The sequence below is a fragment of the Mobula hypostoma genome, chromosome 3, assembly GCF_963921235.1.
Source record: "Mobula hypostoma chromosome 3, sMobHyp1.1, whole genome shotgun sequence".
Lineage (NCBI taxonomy): Eukaryota > Metazoa > Chordata > Chondrichthyes > Myliobatiformes > Myliobatidae > Mobula > Mobula hypostoma.
This window is the reverse complement of record NC_086099.1, coordinates 14982105-15002797: the sequence shown is the minus strand read 5'-3', so window position 1 is coordinate 15002797 and position 20693 is coordinate 14982105. Positions and strand designations below refer to the sequence as shown.

General features: G+C 45.5%; 1 protein-coding gene across 2 annotated transcripts in view; it reads right to left on the bottom strand.

Moving 5' to 3' along the window:
* The window catches only part of znf532 (zinc finger protein 532), a 188464-nt gene extending 169739 nt beyond the window's left edge, over positions 1–18725 (bottom strand). For both annotated transcript variants that reach the window (XM_063042706.1, XM_063042708.1), the window contains exon 1: positions 18568–18725. The gene's annotated coding sequence lies outside the window, so the exon portion shown is untranslated. The remainder of the gene's footprint in view (positions 1–18567) is intronic.
* Positions 18726–20693: the final 1968 nt, after the last annotated feature.

Here is a 20693-nt window from a genome sequence, read left to right as displayed (position 1 = left end):
AACGAGTCTCATCCAGATCATTGATATAGATGGCAAACAACAAAAGGACCCAGCACCGACCCCTGCGGCACACTACTAGTCACAGGCCTCCAGTTGGAGAGGCAACCCTTTACTACCACTCTCTGGCTTCTCCCACAAATCCAATGTCTAATCCAGTTTACTACATCATTCTAAACGCTGAGCGACTGAGCCTTCTTGACCAGCCTCCCATGTGGGACTTTGTCAAATGTAGAAAGCATCCACTGCTTTGCCTTCATCCACTTTCCTGGAAATTTCCTCAAAAAACTCTACAAGTTTGGTTAGACATGACCTACCACACACGAAGCCATGCTGACTATCCCTAATCAGTCAAGGTCTATCCAAATACTTATGTCTGGTTCCTTAGAATACCATCTAAAAACTTTCCCACAGATTGTTGGGTGGTCTGTAATATAGTCCCATTAATGTGGTCATATGCTTCTCATTTCTCAGTTCCACCCATAACGCCTACAAGTCGAGTTCCCCAGTCTGCCCTGATGGAGTACTGCCATAACATTTTCTCTGACTAGTAATGCCACCTCTCCCCCTTTAATCCCTCCCACTCTGTCATGTCCAAAACAACAGAAACCCAGAAGACTGAGCTGCCAGCCCTGCCCCTCCTGCAATCAAGTATCACTAACGGCTACAACGTCATAATTCCAGGTGTTGGTCCATGCCCTGAGCTCATCCACATTTCCTACTACACTTCTTGCATTGAAATATACGCCGTTCAGGATAGCTCAGGATACTGGTTGCACCATGCTCAACCTTTTAATTTCTGATTTTGTCTAAGGTCTTACCAGCGTCCGTCTCCACAACCTCTCCACTAACTGTTCTGGCGCTCTGGTTCCCATCCCCCGCAAGTCTAGTTTAAACGCCACTGTGCAGCATTAACAAACCTTCCCACTAGGATATTACACCACTCCAGTTCGGGTGCAAACTGAACCTTGTGTACAGGTCCTACCTTCCCTAGAAGAGAGTCCAATGATCCCAAAGTCTTATGCCCTCCCTCCTACACCAACTCCTTAGCCACATATTAAACAGTATAATCTTCCTATCTCTGACCTCAGTTGCACCTGGCATGAGTAGCAATCCTGAAAAAACAACTCTAGAGGTCCTGCCCTTTAACTTAGCACCTAACTCCCTGAACTCCTTATGTAGAACCTCATCACTCATCCTACCCATGTCATTGGTACCAACATGGACAATGACCTCTGGCTGTTCTCCACCACCCAAGAAGGACTCAATCCAAAATGTCTCAGACCATGACACCTCAGAGGCAACATATCATCCAGGAATATCGTTCTCACCCACAGAACTTCTTGTCTATTCCCCTATCACCACAGCACGCCTCCTTCCCATTTCCATCTGAGTCACAGAGGCAGACCCAGTGCCAAGGACCCAACCACTACGACTTTTCTCTGTTAGGTCATTCCTCCCCCAACCCCCATCCGCCCCCACCCAACAGTATCCAAAATGATAATACCTGTTGTTGAGGGCGATGGTCACAGGGGTACTCTGCACTAGCTCCTTAACTCCTTTTGGACTGTCACCCAGTTTCCTATGCCCAACACCTCGGGTGTAACTACCGCTCAATATGTCTCATCTTTCACACCCTCAGCCTCCTGAATGATCTGGAGTACATCCCATTCCGGCTCCAACTCCTTAATGAAGTTTGTTGGAAGCTATAGCTGGATGCACTGAAGGTCTCCCTGCTTTCCCACATCCTGCAAGAGGAGCACTATCCTGTCTGGCATCTCTACTATCCTAGCTAAGCAGTTATAAAGAAGGAAAAATAAACTTTATCTAGAGCTTTTCTTTTATTTCTCTCACTGAAGCCTCTCTACACTGAAGCCTCAAAATCACCACTCATACGATGGCCACTGCCGTCATTTAATTTGCTTTTACTCATCAATCCCAAACACGGATCGGCCACTGGCCAAAGCTCAATTACGCTGCCACGATCCACTGCTGCTTTTCTCTACTTGGCCAGCGAACCTGAGGGAAATCCCCTCCTCTCAAACTTCCAATGGCCGGTTCAGTCACTGGTCAAAGCTCAAGTAGTCAATATTTTTGGGCCACAACTGTTCATCAGGCCAGGAAAGAAAGGGGAGAGAAGCCAGAATAAGGTGGTGGGTAGATGGAAGGAGTACTAGCCAGCAGGTGATAGGTGAAACCAGCCAAGGAGGAAGGTGGGATGCATTACCAGACATCCCACCTCTCCCAGAAGTTCCAGGAGTCTCCCACATATTAGTAGCAGCTTCCTGACGTCCGCAAATTATATACAATATCCCAGAAATGAGAGGGAGAGCAGGAGCGGGCATCCTGATAGGTCTACTTAGCACAAAGAGAGACCAAAGAGTTTTCTCTGTGGGCGGGCTTCACAGTCGACCTCTGTCTCTCCATCAGTACAATTTAGTGTCCTGCACTGCCATGGCAGAGTGTTTCAAAAATAAATATAAAACACACTTCACCCCAGACTACGCTAAAGTGTACCCCTGCCTAATAGGGGTTTGCAACAGTGACTTTTCTATTGCCCATGGTGGGTTAGGACTGTAAAAGACATGTTGAGGTGAGTTTAACAGGTGTCATTCGTTCATTAGCACAGCTATCGTTATTTAATCTAGCTGGCTAGCTGCTAAGGAGCTGCTCTATTGCAGACATCCCACCTCACAGGGAAGTTCCGGGAGTCTCCAGCAAATTGATGGTGCTACCTCCCTGAAATGAGTTTTTGCAGGGTGAAATATCTGCATTACAACATATTCAAGTTATCAAAGACAAGGAAATCTGCAGATGCTGCAATTTCAAGCAACACACAAAAGTTGCTGGTGAACACAGCAGGCCAGGCAGCATCTCTAGGAAGAGGTACAGTCGACGTTTCGGGCCAAAGGGTCTCGGCCCGAAACTTCGACTGTACCTCTTCCTAGAGATGCTGCCTGGCCTGCTGCGTTCACCAGCAACTTTTATATTCAAATTAGTTTGTGTTTACACACTGGCAAGAATCTTTTGCTCAACTTTAATTCTGCTTAACAAGAATTCCAGTCCCGACATAATGCAGATGGAGATTCGGGGACTAAAATTCAAGCAAAGCCTGAAAACTGAAGTTTTAATAACATTGGACTGGCCAGTAAAACAAGGATTAAAGAATGCATTTACTTTCCTCTCAAAGCACTGGTTAGGCAGGGAGCCAAGCAAAGAGAGGTAAACTACCATTTCCTGTTGTTCATTTCTTCACATCTTACTTAGCACTAAAATAGGTTCCAAAGAAAACCAGTACAGTAATTATCAAGAGGCAGATTTATCTTCTCAGTCAGCTTCAGTATTTGGGCCCCAACAACATTAAGAACTGCTGCAAACCACATCTTTAACAATAATAAACAAGAGATTCTGCAGATGCTGGAAGTCCACAGTAACACACACACACACACACACACAAACACAATGCTGGAGGAACTCAGCAAGTCAAGCAGCATCTAGATCAGGGGTTCCCAACTTTTTTTTATGCCCATGGACCAATGCCATTAAGCAAGGGGTGCATAGACCCTATGTTAGAAGAATAGAGTGTCAATATTTTGAGCTGAGACCCTTCATTGACTCTTCATTTCCCTGCATAGATGCTGCCTAATGAGCTCAGTTCCTCCAGCGTTTTTTGTGTGTCACTTTTTGACAATACTTTGCATTAGCATGACAATTTTCTTTCATGTTGCCAAGATTGATATCACATACAGACACAAACATTGCTTCCTGTGTGGTGAGTTAATAAAAGACTCTTTTCAGAGATATAGAGCACGAAATAAGAACTGGCAGGTTGCACCCTCAACAGTCCCTAAGTGAGTAGCCAAGGACCCCCGGAGAATGATGCTGATGAATTAATATTACACAATAAAGAGGCAGAGACATTCCACCGCCTATAAATCAGGAGCATGAAGAAATATTCTCCAGTGGCCTGAATGTACAAAGCCAACAATTCTCAAGAAGAGAAACTTAATTCAGGACAAAACAATCTGTACAATTGGTACAAGATTAAAAACCTTAAACATTCACCACATTTGCACAGTGGCTGAAGTTTCTCCATAAGACACAAGAGCAGAATTAGGCCATTCAGCCCATCAAGTCTACTCCACCATGGCTAATTTATTATCCTTCTCAATCCCATTCTCCCAGCTTCTTCCTGTGACTACTGACATACTTACTAATCAAAAATCTATCAACTTCTGCTTTAAATATTCCCAAAGACTTGGCGACCGCAGCCCCACAGATTCACAACCCTCTGGCTAAAGGGATGGGGCAGCATGATAGCGTAGTGGTTAGCATAACACTTTCCGTACAAGCAACCCAGGCTCCACTCCTGTCGCTGCCTGTAAGGAGTTTGTACGTTCTCCCTGTGACTGTGTGGGTTTCCTCCGGGTGCTCCAGTTTCCTTCCACAGTCCAAATATGAACCATGATAAAACTAGGATTAAATCGGGGGATTGCTGGGTGGCGTGGCTCAAAGGGCCGATTCTGCGCTGTATCTCAATAAATGGTATAAATTACTCCTCAGAAACAGGAGAAAATCTGCAGATGCTGGAAATCCAAGCAACACACACAAAATGCTGGAGGAACTCAGCAGGCCTATCGAAAAGAGTATAGTTAACATTTTGGGCAGAGACCCTTCAGCAGGACTGGAGAGAAAAAAAAATGAGTCAGAGTTAGAAGGTGGGGGTAGGGAGGAAGAAACACAAGGTGATAGGTGAAACTGGGAAGGTGGGGAGGGGTGAAGTAAAGAGCTGGGAAGTTGATTTGTGAAAGAGATACAGGGCTGGAGAAGGGGGAATCTGATAGGAGAGGCCAGAAGGCCATGGAAGGAAGAAAAAAGGCGGGGGGGGAGGAGCACCAGGGGGAGGCAATAGGCAGGAAAGGAGATAAGGTGAGAGAGGGAAAAGGGGATGGGGAATAGAGGGGAGGGGAGGGGGGACATTACCGGGAGTTAGAGAAATCAAAGCTCATGCCATCAGATTGGAGGCTGCCCAGACGGAATACAAGGTGTTGCTACTCCAACCTGAGTGTGGCTTCATTGCGACAGTAGAGGAGGCCATGGATCGACACGTCAGAATGGGAATGGGAAGTGCAATTAAAATGGGTGGCCACTAGGAGATCCTGCTTTTTCTGGCAGACAGAACGTAGATGCTCGGTGAAGCAGTCTCCCAATCTACGTTGGGTCTCACTGATATACAACAGGCCACACCAGCAGCACCTGATATAATAGACTCACAGGTGAAGTGTCACCTCAGCTGGAAGGACAGTTTGGTGCCCTGAGTGGTAGTGAGGGAGGAGGTGTAGCACTTGTTCCACTTGCAGGGACAAGTGCCAGGAGGGAGGTCAGTTGGGAGGGATGAATCGACAAGAGAGTCCCGTTGGGAGCGATCCCTGTGGAAAGCAGGAAGTTAGGGGGTGGGGGGAAGAGGGAAAGGTATGCTTGGTGGTGGGATCCCATTGGAGATGGTGGAAGTTATGGAGAAATATGTGCTGGACACTGAGTCTGGTAGAGTGTTAGGTGAGAACGAGAGAAAACCTACCCCTGGTGAGGTAGCGGGAGGATGGGGTGAGTGAGGGCAGACATGCATGAAATGAAAGAGATGCGGTTGAGTGCAACTTTGATGGTGGAGGAAGAGAAGCCCCTTTCTTTGAAGGAGAACATCTCCTTTGTTCAGGAATGAAAAGCCTTATCCTGAGAGAAGATGCGGCAGAGACGGAGGAATTGAGAGAAGGTGGTGGCATTTTCACAAGCAGCAGTGTGGGAAGAGGTATAGTCCAGGAAGCTGTGAGAGTCGGTGGGTTTGTAATAGACAGCAGATAAGCTGTCTCCAAAAATAGTGACAAAGAAATCGAGAAAGGGGAGGGAGGTGTTGGAAACTGACCATGTAAATTTGAGGACAGGTTGGAAGTTGGAGCTTAAACTGATTTCTGTCCTAAAGGGACATCCTTCTATTCTGAGGCAGTGCTCGCTTGTCATGGACTCCCCCACTACAGGAAACATCCTTTACACATCCATTCTATTTAGGCCCTTAGATAGGTTTCAATGAGACCATTCCTCATTCTTCTGAACACCAGTGAGTATGGACCCAGGAACATCAAACACTCCTTATGCAATAACCCTTTCACTCCTAGGACTCTGGACTTTCTCCAATCCTTTTAGATAAGGGGCCAAAAACTGCTCACAATAAAGTGTGGCCTAACCAATACTTTATAAAGTACCAGCATTACCTTCTTGCTTTTATTGGGTGCCATGGTTAATGCAATGCTATTATAGCATCAGAGTTCAAAAACAATGTCCTGTGTAAGGAGTCTGTCCATCCTCCCCATGGAATGCACGGGATATCTCCGGGTACTCTGGTTTCCTCCCACACTCCAAAGACACATCGGGTAGGTTAAATGGTGATTGTAAATTGTCCTGTGATTAGATTATGGTTAATCGGGTTTGTCGGGGGCAATCCATAAATAAATAAATATTCTAGTCCTCAAAATGGTTGGTGACATAGCACTTGCCTTCCTTACCACCAATTCAACCTGTGTTCCTTCATTGTCAATGGATTTAAATCATGGAACTCTAACCAACAGCACCATAGGAGAGCTTCCACGAGAAAGGATTACTGTGATCCATGACAGCCGTGGACCACTACCAGTGGATAATTAACTTGAGTGATAAATTTTAGCCAGCGATACCCAGATCCTTGGATAGCTACACGTGCCTGGGATATTATAGCCATTACAGAAACATGGTTAAGGGAGGGACAGGGCTGGCAGTTTAATATTCCAGGGCGCAGATGCTTTGGGCAAGATAGAAGTCCAAAGGAGAGAGTGTTGCATTTTTTAAATTGGAGATACAGCAGGCTAACAGGTTCTCCCAGCTCAACAACCTCACTCTGCCTAATTACACCCACGTGACCACTTAACCTTCTTACCCTTACGTAGTTGGAATGTGAGGGGAAGCCAGAGCACCCAGAGAAAATCCTCACAGTCACAGGAAGAAAGTACAAACTCCTTACAGACAACGGCAGAATTGAACCCGAGTTGCTGGCATTGGAATAATGTGATGCTAACCGCTGCACCATCATGCTTCAGTTAGTCCTGACGAAGGGTCTCGGCCTGAAACGTCGACTGCGCCTCTTCCTATAGATGCTGCCTGGCCTGCTGCGTTCACCAGCAACTTTGATGTATGTTGCACCATCATGCTGTTCGTTTAATTTGGGAGAATGTCACAGCATTCGTCAGGGATGAAATTGCTGAAGGATTACCCAGTGAGGTTTTATGGGTGGAGCTGAGAAACAAGAAGGGGACGATCACATCAACAACACACATCAAAGTTGCTGGTGAATGCAGCAGGCCAGGCAGCATCTCTAGGAAGCCTAGAGATGCTGCCTGGCCTGCTGCATTCACCAGCAACTTTGATGTGTGTTGCTTGAATTTCCAGCATCTGCAGAATTCCTGTTGTTGACGATCACATCGTTGGCATTGTACTATAGGGATCCAATCAGACAATGGAAGTTAGAGGAACAAATATTTATGGAAATTGTGGCAAGATACTAGAATAGTAGGATTGCCAGAGAAGGGAATTTTAACTTTCCTAACTTGTCATACTGTTGTTGGTTTAGATAGGGTGAAGTTTGTTAAATGCATTCAGTAAGGTTTCCTTGGGCAATATAATAGACTGCGCACTCTTCAAGTCGTCACTTTTTATTGTCATTCTGACCATAAGCTGCTGGTACAGTACACAGTAAAACCGAAACAACGTTCCTCCAGGACCCAGGTGCTACATGAAACAACACAAAACTACACTAGACTATGTGAGACAACACAAGGCTACATTAGACTACGTAAAACAACATAAAAACTGCACTAGACTACAGACCTACCCAGGACTGCATAAAGTGCACAAAACAGTGCAGGGCAGTACAATAAATAATAAACAAGACAATAAGCACAGAGGACAATAATAAATGATGTAGATGTCAGTTTAGTCTCTGGGTATTAAGGAGTCTGATGGCTTAGGGGAAGAAACTGTTGCACAGTCTGGTTGTGAGAGCCCGAATGCTTCGGTACCTTTTGCCAGATGGCAGGAGGGAGAAGAGTTTGTATGAGGGGTGTGTGGGGTCCTTCACAATGCTGTTGGCTTTACAGGTGCAGCGTGTAGTGTAAATGTCTGTAATGGCAGGAAGACAGACCCCGATAATCTTCTCAGCTGACTTCACTATCCGCTGCAGGGTTTTACAATCTGAGACGGTGCAATTCCCGAACCAGGCAGTGATGCAGCTGCTCAGGAAGCTCTCGATACATCCTCTGTAGAATGTGGTGAGGATGGGGGTAGGAGATGGACTTTTCTCAGACTTCACAGAAAGTAGAGACGCTGCTGGGCTTTCTTGGCTATAGAGCTGGTGTTGACAGACCAGGTGAGATTCTCCGCCAGGTGAACACCAAGAAATTTGGTGTTCTTAACGATCTCAACGGAGTCATTGATGTTCAGCGGAGAGTGGTCGCTCTGTGGTCTCCTGAAGTCAACAACCATCTCTTTTTGTTTTGTTCACATTCAGAGACAGGTTGTTGGCTCGGCACCAGTCCGTTAGCCGCTGCACCTCCTCTCTGTATGCTGACTCATCATTCTTGCTGATGAGACCCACCACGGTCGTGTCATTGGCGAACTTGATGATGTGGTTCGAGCTGTGTGTTGCAGCACAGTCGTGGGTCAGCAGAGTGAACAGCAGTGGACTGAGCACACAGCCCTGGGGGGGCCCCTGTGCTCAGCATGATGGTGTTGGAGATGCTGTTCCCGATCCAGACTGACTGAGTCAGGAAGTCTAGGATCCAGTTGCTCTTGGCTAATAGGGTGGGGCAGGTGACTGACCACAAAACCATAAGACACAAGAACAGAATTAGGCCATTCAGCCCATCAAGTCTGCTCCACCATTCCATCATGGCTGATCCCGGATCCCACTTAACCCCATACACCTGCCTTCTCACCATATCCTCTGATGCCATGACCAAACAGGAAACTATCAACTTCCACTTTAAATATACCCATGACTTGGCTTCCACTGCAGTCTGTAGAAGAGCATTCTACAGATTCACTACTCTCTGGCTAAAAGAACTCCTCCTTATGTCTGTTCTAAAAGGTTGCCCCTCAATTTTGAGGCTGTGAGGCTGTGAGACTGTGAGGCTGACGCAACAGTACGGGAGCACTTTGGGACCAGTGACTACAGTTTTATTAGTTGCAAACTAGTTATGGAAAGAGACGGAATTGGTCCACAGGTTCAAGTTCTAAATTGGGCAAGGTGAATTTTGACTGTACGATACTGAAGCTTGCAAAGGTTGATTGGAGTAGGTTGTTTATGGACAAAAGGACCACAGGCATGTGGGAGGCTTTTAAAGGCGAGATAGTGAGAGTTCAAGGTCTGCATGCTTCTGTTAGAGTAGAGGGCACATGGCCAAGTGATTAAGGCATTTGTCTAGTGATCTGAAGGTCGCTAGTTCGAGCCTCAGCTGTGGCAGCATGTTTATGTCCTTGAGCAAGGCACTTAACCACACATTGCTCTAGTGTCTGTGTGAGGAGTGGCGCTCCACACAGACTTCCAATCTGCGCCTTGTAAGGCATGAAAATGCCCGACGCAGGCCTCTCATGGTCTGAGTCGACGTTTCCTCCCTCCCAAAGGGCAAGGTTGGTGAGAGTGAGGAACCCTGGATGACAAGGGATATTGGAGGTACTGGCCTGAGGAAAAAAAGGCATGGGTCAGGTACAGTCAGCTCCAATAAAGTCTTGAAAAAGTGACATCAAGGCAAAAATAGGGGGCTTGAGGTAGCCTTGTCAAAGATGATCAAGGAAAATCTGAAGAAATGTTCCAAGTATAAAATTTATTTGGATTTTCATAATCCACATTACTGTAAAGGTGCTGGATGTCTTCAAAATTCCAACAACAGGGTGGGAGGCTAGAGAAGAAACTGCACAAGGCCTGACTGAGATTTTGACTATTCTTAGTGAAAAAAAGCAAAGTCCTTCAATGTTCTTCTGAACCTCCCATGCTGTGCCTTAAATCAACACCTTCCAATTATGAGCACTCCTGCTAGAGGGAGAAGTTTCTCACTGCTAACCTCTCTCTAGGGCTCTAATTCTGTACCCTTTTTCAAGTTCTTCCCAGCCTTCTCTGCTCCAGGGAAAACAAACACACTCAATCTGGTCTCATCAAGTGAAACACCCCATCCCATGTTCTAGTGAACCACCTCCTCACCCTCTCTATGGCACCTCCTGTAGTGCGGTGATTGGTATCCAGCTGTGGCCTAACTAATGTTTTACATCGCTGTACTACATCTTCCCTGATTGTACACTCAGTGGCGACATTATTAGGTACACATGAAACCCGGTGTAGCTGCCGTCTTTTTCTGCTGCTACTGTGGCCCATTTACTTCAATGCACCACCTGACGTCTTGTGCATTCAGAGATGCTCTTCTGCACACCACTGTTGTAATGCGTGGTTAGTTAAGTTACTGTCGCCTTTCTGTCAGCTTGAACCAGTCTAGCCATTCTCCTATGACATATCTCTTAACAAGGCATTTTCGCACACAGATCTCCAACTCACTGGATATATTTTGTTTTCTCACACCATTCTCTGTAAACGCATTGTGTGGAAAATCCCAGGAGAGCAGCAGTTTCTGAAATACTCAAACCACCCCTGCTGGCACCAACAATCATTTCATAGTTAAAATCACTTAGATTACGTTTCTTCCACATTCTGATGTTTGGCCTGAACATCAACTGAATCTCTTGAACATGTCAAAGTGCTTTTATACATCAAGTTGCTGCCACACAATTGGCTGATTAGATACTTACATTAATGAGCAGGTTACAGGTGTACCTAATAAAGTGGCCACTGAGTGTACCTTATAATATCTCAACGAATGAAGGCAAGTATTCCATATGCCTTCTTAGCCATCTAATGTGTGGCTACCTTGACTTTCTACACCAAGGTCCTCTGCTTCAAGATTCAAGTTCCTGGATGTCAACGTCTCTGAAGATCTATCCTGAGCTTTACTTCTTAAGGAGTTTGATGAGATTTGGCACGTCATTAAAGATGCTAGCAAATTTATACAGATGTACCGTGGAAGCGTTCTGACTGGTTGCATCACTGTCTAGTACAGAGGAAAAGTATACGATTAGGAAAAGCTGCAGAAGGTTATAAACTCAGCCAGCTGCATCATGGACACTAGCTTCCATGCCATCTAAAATATCTTCAAAGGGCAAAACCTCAGGAAGGTGGTATCCATCATTAAGGACTCTCACCATCCAGGACATGCCTTTTTCTCATTTCTACCACCCAGGGAGAAGGTACAAGAGCATGAAGAAACATTCAATATTTTAGGAACAGCTTCTTCCCCTCTGCTATGAGTCCATGAATACTACATTATTATTTTGCTCTATTTTTATAGATTTCTTATTGTAACCTATAGCAGTTTATGTATTACACTATACTGCTGTCGCAAAACAAATTTCATGACACATATCTGATAATAAACCCAACTCTGATTCCACCATTGTATGTGGCCCCACCGTCATATATAGCTCTGCTTTATTAGTCTTTCCATAATGGAACTCACATTTTTCAGGATTAAACTTCATCTGCCTTCATTCTGTCCATTTATACAACTTGTCATTGCTCTTCATCATTAGAACAAATACGCAGGTGTCTCCACCATCTTTGGTTGAAGGTTCATTGTGAGGCCTCCAGCGGTCAGGGTCGACCATGGACGTTGCATCTTAGCTGTCTAGATACACAACCTGGCAGTTTGATATGGAGAACAAGCTGTTGCTCATGCAGCAAGCTCCCCCTCTCCACGGAGCTGATGAATCCAAAGGAAAGGCAGAGACCGATACAGTTTGGCACCAGCAGTGTTGCAAGATGGTTGCCAGTCAGCATTGAGCTCAATGTAGGACCGCCTTTGGGACTCCAACTCTGGATTTTTTCCAACCTCAGTATTTACTCCCAAAGCCTTCCCTGTGAGCGCATATAGCCGCAAGGCAGTGGAGGTTTGAGACCAGGGTTTTTCTTCTCCTCGGTGAGCTGCCAACCATGACTGATGAAACGCATCTTACCAAAGGTACTGGTTTTAAGGTGCCAGGTAACCCACCTTTGCCCCTTCTCACGGCAACAGAGCGATTCCATTGGGCTTAGAGGCCAAGCCACACATGAAGGCCAGGAGCTGGACTTGGTTGTCAGAGGCTAAGGCACATGCTTTTGGGAGCATTTAATAGGTAATGGGAGCTTATCCCAATTACCATCCCTGGCTACAACAGCTTTATGGAACTGAGGCTCATGGGTGGGGGGGGGAAGGGGGTAAAGAATTATCTGTTTCAAGCTTCACAAAGTAACATTGTCAGGTCTGCCTCTATACCGCTGAAAATCATTATAAACCCTTTGCATCAGATAAGATGTGCATCAAGATCTTGCAGACCAGCAATGTCGCTGAGACACCAGAGACTGCAGATACAGAATCTGGATCAAAAGTAAATGACGGGAGGAACTAAGCAGGTCAGACTGCACCTATAGAGGGAAATGGACAGTTAACGTTTCAGGTCGAGAATCTTCACTTAGATCCAGGTGAGGAGGGGCCACTGCAAAATGGAGGGAGGGAAGAGTGGAAATAGTGAAAAGGACTAGGAGGTGATAGGTGGAGGCAACAAAGGACCACAGATGGTGGAGTGTGATTGAAAAAGAAAACCTATTATTATTGTCACATGTACCGAGGTACAGTGAAAAGCTTGTCTTGCAAACTTCACACAAATCAAATCATTACAGTGCATGGAGGCAGTACAAGTTAAAACAATAACGGAGTGCAGAATAAAGTCTAACAGCTACATAGAAAGTGCAGTGCAGGTAGACAATAGGTAACAAGTTAGATTGTGAGGTCAGGAATCTATCTTATCGGTAAGAGGTCTGGTCAACATTTGGGTGGAAGCTGTCCTTGAGCCTGGTGGTACATGCTTTCAGGTTTTGGTATCTTCTGCCTGATGGGAGAGAGGAAAAGCTAGAATGTCCAAGATGGGTGGACTTTGATTATGCTGGCTGCTTTACTGAGGCAGTATGGAGTATAGACAGAGTGCAAAAAAGATTGGTTTCCATGATGTGCCAAGTGGTGTCCACAACTCTGCAACACACACAAAATGCTGGAGGAACTCAGCAGGCCAGGCAGCATCTGTGGAAATAAGTACAGTCGACATTTCAGACCTGATGAAGAGCTTTAGCCCAAAACGTCTGTTTACTCTTTTCCATAGATGCTGCCTGGCCTGCTGAGTTCCTCCAGCATTTTGTGTGTATTACTCTGATTTCCAGCATCTGCAGATTTTCTCGTTTATGATTCCACAACTCTGTAGTTTCTTGCAATCACAGCTTGGTATGGCAACTCTTAAGTCTCCAGAGAGCATACTTTCTATGGTGCATTGATAAAAATTGGCAAGGGTTGATAGAGGGGGCCAAATTTCTTTAGCCTCCCGGGAAAGTAGGATTCAAAATTTATCACATGTACATTAAAATGTAAAGTTAAATGTGTTGTTTGCATTAACAACCAATACATCCAAGGGTGTGCTGGGATCAGCCTGCAAATGTGGCCACACATTCCAGTGCCAACATAGCATACCTACAATGCTTGGCAGAACAACACCGAGGAAGGGCATCAGCCCACTTCCGGCTGCCCAACATCCCACATCTGCGTTGCTGGCATTCAAATGTGGAGTGAAGGCTAAGCCTCTGGCCTGAACTCCAATTCCCTGCACATTCCTGCCCCCAAACACCAACCTGGATCTTAAAATCATCCTATGGAACTAAAAATAAACAACTAATAAAAATCAACTAAATCTGAGCCGCGACCTTGATGGAGACTGCAGTTCGAAACCATCATCATTCTGTGCCGTGTCATAGGGTGTGGGCGATCATGGTATTTCCATGTTTTTTTTGGCGTGTGCCTGCGAGTCTTTGCATGTGCATGCATCTGTGTGTCCGTGATGATGCGATCTCGACTCTCAACCCGGCACGGATGGAAAGCGTACCCAGGAGCAGACCCGACTAGTTTCAAACCCGGGAACCTCCGCTCCTGGGTCTGGCACCGATGTTGTTGTGCCACCAGCCAGCCTAAGGCCTTTCCATGATCTTGATTGTTCTTGCCAATTTTTTCTACAGAAGTGGTTTGCCATTGCCTTCTTCTGGGCAGTGTCTTTACAAGACAGGTAGCCCCAGCCATTATCAATACTCTTCAGAGACTGTCTGCCTAGCGTCAATGGGTCAGTGGTCACATAACCAGGACTTTTGATCTTTGTGATCTGCACCATCTGCTCATATGACAGTCCACCACCTGCTCCCATGGCTTCACTTGACCCTGAACCAGGGGCCGGGGGGGGTGGTAAAACAGTGCTACACCTGGCCCGAAGGTGACCTGCAGGCTAGCGGAGGGAGAAAACACCATACACCTCCTTTAGCAGTGACGTATCTCCAACCCACCACCCAAGTTCGGTATCATCGTAGGGGAATTTTTTAAAAAAGAGTAGAGGCGGAGGTGAGCTTCCTTAGCGGTGGTGTCTAAGTTGTTGACTATGAGATGGAGCACAGAACTAAGCGTTTTTTTTTTGTTACTGTTTATTTTACAACATACCACTTTACGAGTAACATACTTTGAGATTCGGGGAATACAGATTGCAATAATGACAGAGTGACAGGAATGGCAGAGAGAACTGCACGAGTGAGTTGAGAATAGATGCTCTTGTAAGCATGGGAAGAGCCATAGGGCCTCCCCAGGGCTACAGCCAAGGAAGTTGCCTATAGGTCCCTGCAAGGATATGAGCAGAATACAAATGCATGCATGTCCAGCAAAATGCCATACTTACACCTGCAGGAACAAATGGCTGAATTCTGCAGCCTTGTACAATGGGAAACATTTAGCTTTTCTCTTTGGAGTGAAGAGAGATGAGAGGCAACTTGATAAGAGGTATACAAGATATTAAGAGGCATAGAGAGATCAAGTTGACAGAAGGGACTCCCCCCACCCCCAGAGTGGAAATACTGTAGCTAATATGAGGGGGGATAAATTTGAGATTGAAGTAAAGTACAGAGGGATGTCAGCAGTAGGTTTTGGTTTTTTTTATTACACAGAGTGTGACAGGATGTGGATCGTGCTACCAGGGGTGACAGTGAAGGCAGATACGTTAGGGACATTCAAGAGATCCTTAGTTAGGCACATGGATGAAAGAAAATGGAGAGCCATGTGGGAGGAAAGGGTTGGATTGACCTTGGAGTGGGTTAAAAGTTGTGGGCCAAAGGGCTTGTACTGTGCTGTAGTATTCCTTGGTCTACTTTACCATCAAAGAAACAAAAAGGCAGCCAAACTTTAGCCCATCTCAAACCAACAAATAGATCCTTAAGATGTATGGAATGACTGCAATGTAGGCAAGGTCATTTGTAGAAAGGAGAATGCTGAAAGTCCAGAAATTACAAAAATGTATCGCTGACAAAAATAACTGTATTTGTATTATTTGAAAGATGGTAAAATCCACTCAGTACAGCTCAATGGAAACAGTCTGTGGAACTCTTGACTGAAGAGAGGGGAACAAAGATTTTAAATTAAGTACAATACTTGCATATACATTAAATATATTTTGTGCAACACACACAAACAATGCTGGAGGAACTCAGCAGGTTAGGCAGTATCTATGGAAGTTAAGAGATACTTGACATTTCGGGCCAAGACCCTTCATCAGCACTCCATTATTTTGTACCTTGTTCCTTCTATTTTATTGCAGTTAATACCATCTTAATTATGAAATATATAAGCATTCAAGCATTACCTCATTCTGATTATTGCAAAATACAAAACTACAGAACCCAGGCTGTGGTTAGATTGAGGTCTTATCAGTTGAAAGCTACATTACCAATTTCAGAACTTGAAGACAACTTCAGTGAGTCAGTGTGTACTCACTGCCATCTTTTATGCATTGTACCACTGGATCCTAAGAAGAACTACTACACAGTTGAGGTCTATTGCAAGCCTAGCAGACATGCAGTGTGATCCTTAAAACCTACTTTCAACCACCATACAACTAGTTTATCAGTAAAAGAAAATATGGACGACCTATGAAAGATACTCGTATTCTCTTGGAACTTAAACAGCACTGGGCACATTATTTTGTACGCAAAGACGAGGAATTCTGCAGATGCTAGAATTTCAAGCAACACACATAAAAGTTGCTGGTGAACGCAGCAGGCCAGGCAGCATCTATCGGAAGAGGTACAGTCGACGTTTCGGGCCGAGACCCTTCGTCAGGACTAACTGAAAGAAGAGCTAGTAAGAGATTTGAAAGTGAGAGGGGGAGGGGGAGATCCGAAATGATAGAAGACAGGAGGGGAAGGGATGGAGCCAAGAGCTGGACAGTTGATTGGCAAAAGGGATACGAGTGAATCATGGGACAGGAGGCCTAGGGAGAAAGAAAAGGGGGAGGGGGAGAAAAAAACCCTCGTACCCCAAACAACAGGAATTCTGCAGATGCTGGAAATTCAAGCAACACACATAAAAGTTGCTGGTGAACGCAGCAGGCCAGGCAGCATCTCTAGGAAGAGGTGCAGTCGACGTTTCAGGCCAAGACCCTTCGTCAGGACTAACTGAAGGAAGAGTGAGTAAGGGATTTGAAAGTTGGAGGGGGAGGGGGAGATCCAAAATGATAGGAGAAGCGTAGATGTTCAGCAAAGGTGGTAAGGGAGGAAGTGTAAGGGACCGGACGCAGTATATCATCCCAGCCGACTCACAGGTGAAGTGTTGCCTCACCTGGAAGGACTGTTTGGGGCCCTGAATGGTGGTAAGGGAGGAAGTGTAAGGGAAGTGTACCACCCCACCAGCCTCCGGGTCCAACATATTATTCTCCGTAACTTCCGCCACCTCCAACGGGATCCCACCACTAAGCACATCTTTCCCTCCCCCCCCGCATTCCGCAGGGATCGCTCCCTACGCGACTCCCTTGTCCATTCGTCCCCCCCATCCCTCCCCACTAATCTCCCTCCTGACACTTATCCTTGTAAGCGGAACAAGTGCTACACGTGCCCTTACACTTCCTCCCTTACCACCATTCAGGGCCCCAGACAGTCCTTCCAGGTGAGGTGACACTTCACCTGTGAGTCAGCTGGGGTGATATACTGCATCTGGTGCTCCCGATGTGGCCTTTTATATATTGGCGAGACCCGACGCAGACTGGGAGACCGCTTTGCTGAACATCTACGCTTTGTCCGCCAGAGAAAGCAGAATCTCCCAGTGGCCACACATTTTAATTCCACATCCCATTCCCATTCTGACATGTCTATCCACAGCCTCCTCTACTGTAAAGATGAAGCCACACTCAGGTTGGAGGAACAACACCTTATATTCCGTCTGGGTAGCTTCCAACCTGATGGCATGAACATCGACTTCTCTAACTTCCGCTAATGCCCCACCTCCCCCTCGTACCCCATCTGTTACTCATTTTTATGCACACATTCTTTCTCTCACTCTCCTTTTTCTCCCTCTGTCCCTCTGAATATACCTCTTGCCCATCCTCTGGGTCCCCCCGCCCTTGTCTTTCTTCCCGGACCTCCTGTCCCATGATCCTCTCGTATCCCTTTTGCCTATCACCTGTCCAGCTCTTGGCTCCATCCCTCCCCCTCCTGTCTTCTCCTATCACTTTGGATCTCCCCCTCCCCCTTTCAAATCCCTTACTCACTCTTCCTTCAGTTAGTCCTGACGAAGGGTCTCAGCCTGAAACATCAACTGCACCTCTTCCTAGAGATGCTGCCTGGCCTGCTGCGTTCACCAGCAACTTTTATGTGTGTTACATTATTTTGTGCTTTTTTTTTTATTTTGAGATACAGCACAGACTGGCCCTTCCAGCCTAACAAGCCACACTACCCAGCAACACACCGATTTAGCCCTAGCCTAATTACAGGACAATTTACAATGGCCAATTGACCAACTAATCAGTAGGTCTTTGAAGTGTGGAAGGAAACCGGAGCACCTTGAGGAAAGCCCAGGGAGAACGTACAAACCTCTTTCAGACAGCACCAGGAACTGAACCACATCACTGGCTCCATTATAGCGTTACACTATGCTATGTTATGGTGTCACCCCTTCAGGGAAGGACGCAGAGATCTTTTGCATTCATGGACCCCCGTCGCAAATTTCAGCCAAAGGCAGCAGGGGAGGCAGAGTGGTGGAGACTTCAACAGAAACCAGCTGTCTCCCCATGACCCAGCAAGCATCAGAGGGAATGCCACCCTGTCAATCTCAGGGAGACAGAGCATTGCATGATTAGGATCTGAGTGGCTGCCTGCCAGCAGCCAAGAAGGGGAAAAAAAAGGACACTTACCCTCCAAGTGTTCATGGCAAGTTACTATAGTGTAATCACAAACCAGTGAAGTGCAGTACCTGAACAACATGGGAAAACTTTGCAAGAAATCGGTTCAATACCCAGCAAACACTGAAAATTAATAAGTTGCTCAGCTTTATATATGAAACTTACCAGGTGCTCAGTGCTGCCCATGCCATGATTCAAAATACAAGTGCACTCTGCAAAGAAAATTCAGCACTCAAACAGTTAAAGCATACATTTTTTTTAGAAGACATGACAGCGAACTGCAACAAATGTGCTGCAAAGGATCCTGGACAGTTACTGCAGAGTGTGCATGTCATCATGGCTGACTGCAGCACAAGACCCCATTTAGGCATCCTTGCAGACTGCCAGAAAATTAATTCTTGTCATGTGACCTGTACTAGAGCCAATTATACTCCTGATTGTGTTTTAAGAGTAAATTAATAAATAAGCACTGACTTTCCAAGTGTGCCAACAGTGCATGCGTAAATCTGTTGCCCCGTGAATTGCAAAATAAATCTTCTAACTTGGGTTGTACTGCATTCCCAGTCTCTCCTGGGACTCCAACACTAGTCTTAGTTTAACCCTATAGCACACCAAGTTGTATTCATGTGGATAAAGCCCCCATTTACATTAGTTATAGAACACTACAGCACAGAAACAGGCCATCTAGTCCGTGCTGAACCATTAATCTGATTAGTCCCATCAACCTACACCCAGACCATGGGCCTCCATACCCCTTTCATCCACGTACCCATCCTAATTTGTCTTAAATGTTGAAATTGACCCCACATCCATCACTTGCACTGGCAGTTACACACACTCACCACCCTCTAAGAGAAGAAGTCCCCCCTCATGTTCCCCTTAAACATTTTACCTCTCACTCTTAACCCATGACCTATCGTAGTCTCACCCAACCTCAGTGGGGAAAGCCTACCTGCATTTACCCTATCTATTCCCCTCATCATTTTGCATCCCTCTATCAAATCTCCCCTCAATCTTTTACACTCCAGGGAATAAAGTCCCAACCTACTCAGCCTTTCCCTATAACTCAGGTCCTCGAGTCCCAGCAACATCCACGTAAATTTTCCCTGCTCCTTTTCAATCTTATTTACATCTTTCCTGTAGGTAAGATCTGTGTTGATTTAATTGTTTTGTTTGTTTCATAGAACATAGAAAACTACAGTAGCGTACAGGCCATTTGGCCCACAATGTTGTGCCAACCTTTTACTCTAAATTCAATCTAACCCTTCTTTCCTACATAGCCGTGAATTTTTATATCATCCATGTATCTAATGTATCTGCATCTACCAACACCTGTGGTAGGGCTTTCCCCTCACCCACCACTCTCTGTGTCAAAAATTCTATCTCTAACTTCCCCCCCACCCCAGACCCTATACTTTCCTCCATGCACCTTAAATGGATGTCCATCATCAATGTGCTTTGTCACATCCTCAAAGAATTCAACCAGGCTTCTGAGGAATGATCTGCCTCTCACAAAGCCATGCTAACTATCCCTAATCTGGCTGTGCTTCTCCAAATACTCATGAATCCTCTCTCTAAGAATCTTCTCCAATAATTTGTCCACCTCTGAAAAAATAGCTCATGGAACATAGAATGGTACAGCACAGGAACAGATCCTTTAGTCCACAATTAAGTTAGTAATCAAATTGAATTGAATGACTTTTATTGTCATTATACATAAAATGGCCAACTAAACTAAATCTGCCAGCTCATTGACCATATCCTTCCATTTTCCTCACATTCATGTGCCTATGTAAACATCTCTTAAAGTTTCTAATGTACAGTATCTGGCTCTACCAACACATGAGGCAGTACATTCCAGGTACCCACCACTCTCTGTGTAAAAAAATTTGCCCCTCACATCTCCATTAAAATTACCACATTTCACCTTTAACGTATGCCCTCTGGTATTAGATATTTCCACTATGGGAAAAAGATGCTGTCTGTCTATCTATTCCTCTCATAATCTTGTAAACCTCTATCTCAACCTCCGCTGCTCCAAAGAAAACAACCCAAGTTTGTCCAATCTCTCGTTATAGAACAGGTCCTCTGATCCAGACAGCATCTTGGTAAACCTCTTCTGCATCTACTCCAAAGCCTCAACATCCTTCCTATAATGGGTCTCCAGAACTGTGGGCAATACTCCAGATGTGGCCTAACTAGAGTTTCAAAAACCTGCAAAATAAATTCCTGACCTTCGAATTCAATGTCTTGGCTAATAAAGGCAAGCATGCCATTTGTCTTCTTAACCA